Here is a 12,090-nt window from a genome sequence, read left to right as displayed (position 1 = left end):
GTAATTTGCAAAAACTTTGAAAAATGCACTAAAGTGCATTTTTCAAAGTTCCATTTTACACACACACATGCCCTTGGGGCATGTGTGTGTGCAAGATGTATTCATATGCAGATTTCAGGGGTGCAACAGGGTGTCTTTTTGACACCCTGGCACCCTTGGATTAGCATGAGCAATTTGCGATTCTCTAATTGAGATTAGCAAATTGAGAAAGTCTTCCCATTCATTCCTATGGGCCTCTAGGCCCATAGGAATCAATGGGGAGGTATTCCTTAATTGCGACTCACAATTTGCGAGTAGCAATTAAGGAATGTTTAGGAATTGCTATTTTGTAAGTGATTTCTACATGCATAGCCTTTTGCTATTCCTTATTAGCGAATCCTTATTTTTCGCTATTAAGGAATCGCAAATGGCATTGTTGATGCATGTGCCAGTTACAGCCTCATGCATCAACCCAAAATCCAGTCGGTAAAATACCGATTCGGTAATAGCTCCCGGTATTAAGTAAAAAATACCCAATCCCAATGCATCAACCCAAAAGCAGAAATCGCTATTTAAGGAATCCTTAAATAGCGATTCTTTAAATAGGGATTCCTTAAATACCGATTCCTTAAATAGCGATTGCATTTAAGGAATCCCAAAGTGAGATTCCTTAAATGCAATGCATCAAAGTTAAAAAATTAGCGATTTCGCTATTAGGGGGAGCAAATTACCATGAAGATGAACTGCATGGTAATTTGCAAAAACTTTGAAAAATGCACTTTTGTGCATTTTTCAAAGTTTCATGTTGCGCACACACATGCCCTTAGAGCATGTGTGTGTGCAACATATGTGCACATATCATTTTCAGGGGTGCAACAGGGTGTCCTTTTGACACCCTGGCACCCTTGAAAGTGCTCCCGCTATTAGCGATTCGGTAATACCGAATCGCTAATACAGACTGGCTTTACATTCATTCCTATGGGCCTCCAAGCCCATAGGAATGAATGGGTAGGTATTCCTTATTACCGATTCGGTATTACCGATTCGGTAATAAGGAATATTAAGGAATCGCTATTTGAATAGCGATTCCTACATGCATAGCCTTTTGCTATTCCTTATTAGCGATTCCTTATTTTTCGCTAATAAGGAATCGCAAATGGCATTGTTGATGCATAGGCCCCTAAGGGGCCTATGCATCAACTGGCATTGTTGATGCATAGGCCCCTTAGGGGCCTATGCATCAACAATGCCATTTGCGATTCCTTATTAGCGAAAAATAAGGAATCGCTAATAAGGAATAGCAAAAGGCTATGCATGTAGGAATCGCTATTCAAATAGCGATTCCTTAATATTCCTTATTACCGAATCGGTAATACCGAATCGGTAATAAGGAATACCTACCCATTCATTCCTATGGGCTTGGAGGCCCATAGGAATGAATGTAAAGCCAGTCTGTATTAGCGATTCGGTATTACCGAATCGCTAATAGCGGGAGCACTTTCAAGGGTGCCAGGGTGTCAAAAGGACACCCTGTTGCACCCCTGAAAATGATATGTGCACATATGTTGCACACACACATGCTCTAAGGGCATGTGTGTGCGCAACATGAAACTTTGAAAAATGCACAAAAGTGCATTTTTCAAAGTTTTTGCAAATTACCATGCAGTTCATTTTCATGGTAATTTGCTCCCCCTAATAGCGAAATCGCTAATTTTTTAACTTTGATGCATTGCATTTAAGGAATCTCACTTTGGGATTCCTTAAATGCAATCGCTATTTAAGGAATCGGTATTTAAGGAATCCCTATTTAAAGAATCGCTATTTAAGGATTCCTTAAATAGCGATTTCTGCTTTTGGGTTGATGCATTGGGATTGGGTATTTTTTACTTAATACCGGGAGCTATTACCGAATCGGTATTTTACCGACTGGATTTTGGGTTGATGCATGAGGCTGTTAGTTGTTTACTGAAAAAAATCACTCTTTTTGTCTCCAGATACATATAAAAAAATGTTTGTTAAAAAGAAAATTCATTTTTGAACCACACTTTGGCTTATCATTTTCAGAAAATACAATGGGGCCCATTCACAAAGGTAAACAAACACCTTTGAGTAAGATTACTACTTTCGGTATTCATAAAGGTAAACTTCGACCAAATGTTTAACTTTACTACTTTTGTATACATAAAGGTAAACATAGAGCAAAAGTTTAACTTTACCACTTTTCAGTATTCACAAAAGTAAACTTAGACCAAAACTCTAACTTTATTAGTAGTAAATTACCTTTGTGAACACAGAAAAGTAGTAAAGTTAGACTTTTGTTGTAAGTTAGACTTTTAGCCTAACTTTACCTTTGTGAATACCAAAAAGTAGTATAAAGTTAGACTTTTGTTCTGACTTTATCTTTGTGAATCTGGCCCAATATTTTGGCACTGGTTTCATTTTTAGTATATACACTCATTTTGTTCTCAAGTTTCAACTTTTCACTGTCTTTAAGTACTCTAATTTAGTGCTTCTCTACTGATACATCTAATTATGGTCCCAATAGCAGAGTCAAAAAATATTGTCTACTTGAAGTGAAAGAAAAATTAAATGTGAAAATTGTGTTTAACTGTTGCGCCCTACTGAGGTGGCACAACTACTTGATAGTATTGCAGACATAGATCCCTTTATTTTCTTATCTAATATTGTGGTAATATTGATTGTCATCCCTGGTTCCCAAAAATTATTATAAATGTATAAAACTTCCCTGAGATCCTGATTATGAGTCTGGCAATCTGAGGACCACCAGACTCGTGGGGGCATGGTGTTGGCGGTTCAGCCACCGACGCACAGGCGATCCGACTTTCCGATTATGACTTGGGCATTCTGACGATACTGGGACCGCTGCCAGGGAACTGTAGCACGGTAGTCCAGAGGCTGCAAAATGTTTGGCGGAACTGCCATGGTCGAAGGCCCCCTGTGCCACCAATGCATGTGCATGCACACAGGGGGGCAAATCATGTGCCCCCCTGTGTGCATGCACATAAGTTCCTGCATGGCATTGACTTTTGAGTCCATGCTGTACATGAACCTTGCTGTGTAGTCCCATTGCGGTGTCTCTTTCAAAGGCACCACTGCCTTTGAAAGAGGCACTGCTGTGGAATCGCCACACCGCCTGCCCGCCAGACTACTTAAAAGTCATAATCTGGTGAGTGGGTGGTGGTGATCTTCGACGGAGTGGTGGTACTGCGGTTTGCACCACTGTGCCACACTCTGCCAAAAGTCGTAATCAGGCCCTAAATGTCTTTGTATGTGTTCTCGAAAGTACCTAGAAGCAATAATGACACCACATTGCGACCACCTTAGCTAATGTGTTCTTAGATACATCTAGCACTTAGCTAATGTGTTCTTAGATACATACATATATCACTCTTTTGTCTCCAGATACAATTTAAAAAATGTTTGTTAAAAAGAATATTCCTTTTTGAACCAAGCATTGGCTTATCATTTTCAAAAAATACAATGGGGCCCATTCACAAAGGTAAACAAACACCTTTAAGTAAGTTTACTACTTTCGGTATTCACAAAGGTAAACTTCGACCAAAAGTTTAACTTTACTACTTTTCGGTATTCATAAAGGTATGCAGCCTACATAGAGAAAATGGCCTCCCCATAGGCCCCCGGCTGGGCGCAGTCCCCACCAATCACAACGCTGCCATTGTAGCATTGTGATTGGCTTAGGGGAGGGGAGGGAGGATGCCTGTGGCTAATTCCTGTTCAGGAGAGCATCCAGAAAATGCGTGACCTGGGCAGGAGCTGAGGCGGCGCGGGACCCGGGTAGGTAAGTTTTTTAAAATTTACATTAAACCCGTCCTGCCTCCCCCTGCGAACCCGCGCGACCCCCAGCACAACCCCTTCATCTGCCCCCACTACCTGGCTAGTCATGCCGGCTGCGACTGCTCTGAGCACCTCTGTTTACCTGGGTCAGCACAAAATGTATAAGACCATGTGCTGGGATCTGACAAGGGCTGTTGGGCAAGGGAAAAAAACAGACACTCTTTCCCTGGGATCGAAAAGACCACCAACTTTGCTGTGTATTCCCAGCGGCTGCCGAAGTGGTGCTGAAATGGATGACCTACGCTGATACCAAAGTGGACTTCACATTGGTTCACTCACCTGTGGTCATGTGCAGGTCACTTTAACACACACAGAGATTGTTATGTTTTCACTAGCTTGTGCGATCACTTACACATCTCCAGTCCACTCCCCCCTACCAGCCACACTTTACTGCCCCTCGGCGCCGGCACACCACACTGTACAGTGGCATGTAATGACGTGTGTGCGTACAGCCAATGAAAAGTCACCATTTATTTGCTGTCTGACAGAAGACTTTAATTGCAGCCAAAATGGTAAATATTGCATTCATCAATCTCCTCAGCTGATTTTGCGAATATTTTGTGAATCACGAAATGCCTGAGGGTTTGCCTATTGCTCAGAACAGGTAGTCAATTTGTGCATTAAACCCCTGGGAATAGGCAATACAATGTAGAATTGTGCTCGGCAATTTTGGGCACACAAATTTGTCCCCCATTCGGGAGGGGTAAACTTGTAATAGCATGATATTCGCTGTGCACAGATGCCTTTTGCACCCTGCCAGTGCCATGCAGCTCGTAATCGGAGAAACCTTTTAGCTCAGTCATTACCAATTTAGAAGTGAGCTCCTGTGAGCCCTGCCACTGGACGTTATCCCTGTGACATGTATAATATGTGTCATTTTACTCATATGAGCAGAGATGTTTTGTATTAAGAATAAAGTTTCGACTCAAAATCGCCATACCAACAGCAACTTTTCACAAGTCATTTATTATGTCACGTTCCTATGCAACTTAATTTGCACAAACAGGCAGAGAGGTTTGTGAAAGTTTCAATGGTATTGTGGAAGGATTTAGATGGTTTGTTTGACATTGTAGTTTCAGCAGATTTGTGGACTGGATGTAAAATTGCTGTAGATTGGCCTAAGGCAGAATATCCGAGAGATTCAAAAACAAGAGCACCTTCGGAAGAAGTTATATAATTAGGTCATTACCTATTTGAAGGGAAATATTTCACCAAAAGAAACAGAGTGGGTAAAGATAGACAGAACTACTCAATAATTGAAAGAATCAGTACATGCTTATTATGAAAGGCTTTTACAAGTGTTTCAAAAAGTGGAATTGATAATATCACTGATAAAGAAATGGTACATTTTATATATAGGTCTGTGTATGGGTTAAGACCAGAGATTAGTATGATGATTCAGCAGCATTTGATTTGTTGGCAGAGCAAGACAATTGATGAGATTCTTCATTATGTGAAATATTGTAGTGATGATATTGACACGAGGCATAGGAAATGAAAAGAAAAATGAATGTTGGCTCAGATGAAAGCAGCAAAGGAGTATTTGTGAATACAGATTATGTGGAAGGTTTCCAGACTACAACTGGTATGAAAGGTGTATCAAATGGAAATACTGTGACACAAATGATACCGTTACCACATTGGAGAGGTAAAAATAATAAAGATGAGATGAAGAAGAAGTATCCTTGTAATGGGCGCGGTAAGTTTGGACATTGAAAGCGCGAGTGTAGGAGTTTATTGGGAAATAATGTTGTTGCAGGAGTAAGTGATATGAATCAAATGCAACAGAATAGTCAGAATCAGAATCAGAAAGTGTCAGTACAGAGGGCAGAGCATGCCTAGAATGCCTTCAGCTCCGGTACCTCACGCTCCAGTGCCAAATCAAAATGTTAATGGTCAAGTACAGAGATACAGTGTGAATGCTGGTTTTCATACAAATGATCAAATGAATTCAAATGTGCAGATGACATTGCAGTATTAGATGCAATGGCCAGAAGCAGATTTGGACACATCTCAATGAAGGTGCTTGAGGGGGGAGGAGGAGTTTGTGCTTGGCACATCCTTGAAGGTAGATCAGAATGGTCCCTATGTGGGTGGCGAGGTAGACGCAAATGATATTAAGATCCTTGTAGATACGGGTGCTACCCATTCCACTGGGAGAACTGTGGAAATTCCCAACCTACACCAGTCGGGAAAAAGTATCCAAGTTGTTTGTGTCTCAAACAAATTGATAAAAACTCCAGTAACAAAACCAACGAAAGTGGCGATTGGAGGTTTTCAAGATTTACACTGATTTATGGAGTGTTACACAAGTCCAGTTAATCTATAAGGTAGAGAGTTATTATGCAAGATGAATTGTTCAATCTATTGTACACCAGATGGAATAGCATTCAATATAGAGGATGCGGATGTGGTGTTCAACATGGGAAGGCAGGGTACAAAAGGGAATGATTTATATCCATTGTTGACAGCGAATGATTTGCCTGTTGAATTGAGAGATATGGTGTTGTCTGATGTTTGGGATTTCTCAGGGAAAGATATTGGTTTAATTAAAGGCGTAGCTTTGATTAAAATCACAGTTAAACCAAATGCAGAATTTCCAAGAACCTCACCATATAAAATGAGTCCTGAGACGATTGCAGGAGTAACTCCTGTAATTGAGATGTTGATTGAGCAAGGTAATTTAAAGGAGAGTTTGGGCAGTCCATGTAATTCACCTATTATGGGAATTCACAAACCTAATGGAAAACATGCAATAGCTCAAGATTTGAGAAAAGTGAATCAGATAGTAATACCTTGTTATCCAACTGTGCCAAATCCAGTTGTGATTCTTTATTAAATTCCTTGTGAAGCAGAATGGTTCACAGTGATTGATCTGTGTCAAGCATTTTTCTTGATACCTTTTCACTCGGATAGTCAATTTTTATTTACGTTCCGGTTCAGAGACCATGTCTTGGCATGGTACTGAGTTCCTCAAGGTCCTCATTGTTGAAGCTGAAAGAGAGTTGTGGTCAGATGTATGACCGTTTTTACATGCGCAACCGGGTTTGGGAACCAGTTTGCGCATGCAAAAACAGCATGGGCCATGTACAAAGCCTATTTAGCGAGTCGCAATTTATTTGTGACTCGCTAAATAGGTTTTGCGACTCGCTATTAGGCAGGGGCATTACCTTCCTAATAGCGACTGCAAGCCCATGTAGGAATGTTTTGCGTCTGCAATTGCGAGCGCAAAACATTTGCAAATTACCACCCTCTACAAGAGGGTGGTAGAGCACTCGCAAAAGGGAAGGGGTCCCAGGGGACTCCTTCCCCTTTGCAAATGTAGGGGAAAATATTTTTTAAGGGCAGGCAGTGGTCCCAGACATGGTGGTCTGCTGAGCCCAGCAGACCACCATACCTGGGAGGGTCTACCATTCCCAATGGGGTCTCAAATTGCGAGAGGCTCAATAATATTCATGAGCCTCTCAATTTGTGACCCCATTGGGAATCGCAAACAGTGTGATACACACTGTTGTACATCCAAAATAGTGCCTCGCAAATTGCGAGTCCAATAAAACTCGCAATTTGCGAGGCGCTATTTTGCGTGTCGTACATCGGGACCTTGGTCCCTGAAAGAGACAGTGAAAAAGAAAAACGGGATTCGGCTGAAAGGAGTTTTGAAACAAGTGGAAAAGACAGTGTTTCAAGAAAAAGAACAAGGAGAGGTGATACATGGCCTAGAGGAGTCAAAAGACTAAAGTACACTTTGAATGAAAAAGTTTCAAATACCATAATTGAAATTTCTAGCCAAACCCAACAAAGTGATACAGAAGGTGAAGAGAATACAGCAAGAGGAACAAAAAGAATAAAGGTTGCAAACAATAAATACACAGCACCTGAATGGACATATTTAGCTGTTGCAACGAATATCTCAGAAGAAGAAATCAGAAGCAAATCGTCATATGAGCCATCCTAAATGAACTGTGCTAAAGAAAAGGGGTGCAGTAAAAGAGAGAGGAAATTTGAAGATAATCAAATGATATAATAAATTCAAGAGATCTAAGGTTCAAAAAGTGTGGGATACACACATTTTATCAAAGATTCTATTTTTTTTCAAATTGTATTAGTTAGTTTAATATAGATAAGATGGCTGGTAATGAAAATCAGGTTTTAATCAACTGAAGATGCTTTATTGCATGTTCTATATGTGGTCTTTTAATGTTGTTTGTTTATTTGGCATTAATCTTGATAATACCTGATTTTAAGTATTCTACTAGAGTAAATATTACTAATAATGATGTTCCTATGAAGGACAAAATAAAGTAAAATCTCAAAGAAGATCCAGAGACTAACATTAAAGAACTAACAGGAATTGACATACACCAAGATAATTCTTTTAATGATTTTTCGTTAAATGTTTTTATTAAGTTACTATATGAGTATTTTGACACTATGAATGCAATAGATTTTTATGTGTACATGCAATTACCATCGTATGTTTCGGAAGGAGTGACCTACCACCACCTTCCATTAACATATGGTATTTCATGTAGTGTACTAACTAGTTTATTCTATGGAAAGGAGCAGTTCCAATATTACCACTCCAATTATGATCTAGTATTTTCAGAAGTTCCTATTAAAAAGAACATGAATATAGTGAGTAGCGCAAGTAATGCTGAGTATATGGGAGAGTTTTTCCATTCGACCAAAAGAATAGATACTGTATATGCACATCGAAATAATTTAGCCTGTAGATTACATAATGTAGAAATAGAGTTCATACATACTGTAGAAGATAGGCGACAAGATTGTAAGAAAAAGGCTCTAGAACAGCAAACTAACATCCCTCCTTGGGCTCCACAGGGAGGGAGATGACAAGAAAGGTGAGACATATGCTGCAATGACTCTAGACTGGCATCACAAGGGGAAGCTTTGCTTACTAAGACAGACAAAAGACTAAAAATCACAATTATTTCATTGGTTCTAGTGAATGTGAATATACCTTCCTAATTACAGGGGGTTGGGGACTGAGAGGTGGTAAAGATCCTGTTTATCCTGGCGTTTATTATGTGTGTGGTAGAAATGCTTATTATAGATTGACACAACATTGGTATGGGTGTTGTTATTTAAGAATAGTTTTCCCGAAAATATACCATACAATTGAAAATCCTAGACCCAATGAAAAGAAACTAACAAAGAGAAAAAGGGGAATAAGTGCCCAAGAAATTGTGGGAGGTATTTTCGGTGCATTGATACCTTCATTGTGGGGTAATTTTGAACTCACATAAAATCAAAAACATGTCTACAGTAGTTGATTGATTATCAACGGATACTGCTGGTGGGTTTTTAATGGTTAATACAAAAATGGTGGCTATGACTTGCTCCTGATGTATTATTGGCAAAAGAGGGCGGAGTTTGTAGTATGTTGAAAATTCATCAGTGTTGCACATATATTCCTGACAAAAGTAAGGATTTGGAGGGATATATCAGTAACATCACACATTTACGTTGGGATTTGACTGAACCGAAGGTTGATGGTGCATAGGAAAAACTTGGTAAGGGTTTTTCCTCAGTAAGTAATTGGTTTTCATCATTAAGTAACAGCTTGTTAGGGAGGATACTAACACCTATAATTGCTATAGCAATTGGCATACTAATGGTCATTCTAATCTACAAAGGCTGTAGAAATAAGCAAACAGAGATTAAACATAGAGCAAGACAAAGGAAAAGAGAAGAAATAGAAATGGAAGAGAGGAAAGGAGCTTATTATGAAGTAATGAAAGATTTAGAGGGTGTTAAGTTGAAACAGATGAGAACAACTTCTTTTTGAAACAAGAATCAGATTGTAATCTGATTTGTGGATAATATGATGGCTTGAGTCGCTATCAAATGGGGGATTGATGAAGCATGATTTTTCTAAATGAAATCCTGCTTGATTAATTCCACTCATTGTTTGTCGTACTAATAAAACAATGACTTTAAAGATTTATTGGTGCCACAACTCCTTGAGGTTTACGTGGAGGCCTTGGAATGACAAGTCTTACCGCCCACCCTTCGCAAAGCAGTCATAATCCTTCTCCCCAAACCGGGTAAAGACCCGCGGCTTTGCGGTTCATATAGGCCCCTCTCGTTATCAAATCTTGATTACAAAATTCTGACCAAGATTGTCGCTGGTCGCCTCTCCCAGTTAATGGAATTTATAATGACCCCTGTACAATCCGACTTTGTTACCCACCGTTCCACGTCGTTTGATCTACGGACCTTAATTTCCATCCTCCATAGGATTAACCCAGAGATTCCGGCGGCTGCATTACTATTAGACGCTGAAAAGGCTTTTGATTCGTTGGAATGGACCTTTTTTCTGTCCATCATGCGACATATGGGGATGCCTTGGATTTGTTGCAACCACGGCTCTGCTGTATCTCCGTCCCACCGCCCGGCTCCTGCTTAATGATACGCTCTCTGAACCCTTTGCACTGTCGCGCAGCACGCAGCAGGGCTGCCCGCTCTCACCTTTATTATTTATTCTCGCTATGGTCCCTCTGATCCGCCATTTTCAAGAAAAACACCTTCACAGAGGCCTACAATTTAATACAGGCCATCTCTTAGTATCACTATATGCTGATGACACCACTCTTTATGTTAGGGACCCCGAGTTAATTTAGGTCCTCTCATCTGTGAAATACTTTGCTTTGGCTTATACTCCGGCCTTTGCATCAATTGGCACAAGTCGGTGATCTTCCCCCTCACCCCCAGCGCGAAACCGTGGGATCTCAAGTTCCCTCTGGAGTGGTGTACTGACTCTGTCAAGGAGTTTCCCCTCGAACCACCTTCATTCACCCCTCTCACGCTAGTAATTGAGAGTGTCTGGGGGGTCCACCTTATCTCCAAGATCTATAGGGCTTGCGCAACCCTTGTCCCACTTAATGATGACAAGATCCGTAGGGACTGGGAAGACGACTTGGGCAGCTCGATAATGGACGAGCAATGGGCAGCTTGCTGCGTTGTCACGAAAAATGTCTTCCTTAACTGTCATCACAAGTTGATTCACTTCAAATTTCGTTGTAGAATATATGTTACCCCGGCCAGAGTCCACAAAATCGACCCCTCCAGGCCCCACAACTGCCGTAAATGTGGCACCCTGCATGCAGACTTTGTACACATAGCTTGAACCTGCCCCTGCATACACGCCTTTTGGACAGAAGTGCACAGAAAGCAGACGGGACATGATCCACTTACCCTTAGACCTCTTACCCGAAATTGCCCTCCTTGGCTACGTGGTTAATATCCCCCGAAAGCTTCAACAATTTGCGTATATCTGTCTCCTACTGGTTAAGAGAGAGGTGGCTATCCACTGGGGCAGCCAGACCGCTCCTTCCATCCAGGGGTGGATGAGCAGCCTTGCCTCTTGCAACACGAGGAGTGAGGTTTATGCTACCACAGTACCGTCTACCTCGTGACCCAGAGACATATGGGGCCCATTTTAGAATATATCTGGCATCCTTGCAACGCGACCCTCCCTCTCAGCTGGAACAGGGCATTGTCCCCACAGGAGTGGGCTAATTGGCATACATTTCACACGAGAAGCGTTGTATGTTCCGTTTTCTGAGACTTCTATTTTTCTTTATTGTTCCTACAGTCGGGCACCAGATGTTTGGGTGCGGTTTTTTCTCTGGGGTCTGGGCCATGGTGTGTTGCTGGGTGGGCTGCCCTCCGGATGTTGAATGTTCCATTGCATTTGGCTATGTTTTCCTTGAATTGCTTTTTACGTACTGTGCCTAACTGCGAGTGTAAGATTATTTCTTCGTATTTGTGCAATGACTGTGTATTTCATAATGTAACTGGATACTTCCTGATGAAATGCTAAATAAAGTTTAAAAAAAAAAAAAAAAAACAATGACTAATAGCGTGGAAAATTATTAACATGGGTGATAAATGAATGCTAAATAGGTGCAAAACAAAGTGCACATTAGACGTTTTAGAAAGAAAATGAAATGAAGCACAATATGCATAGAAAAACGAAAGTAGCATTAAACATGTGAAGAACATAAAAATGAACTTTCTATAAGCAAACTGAGGCATTTATGAGAGCGAGAAATGGAAAATAATAATGAGAAAATCTCATGAAAATGTTATGCATTGACACTTATTTTCTATTCATGTAATATAAAAAAGACATATTAATGAATCTTATGATTAATTAGAATTAGTTTTTTTTGTTTTGGGAGTTAATACAGAAATGAAGATTCATTTGTC

This window comes from Triturus cristatus, chromosome 5_2 (assembly GCF_964204655.1).
Source record: "Triturus cristatus chromosome 5_2, aTriCri1.1, whole genome shotgun sequence".
Lineage (NCBI taxonomy): Eukaryota > Metazoa > Chordata > Amphibia > Caudata > Salamandridae > Triturus > Triturus cristatus.
This window is presented reverse-complemented; position numbering follows the sequence as displayed.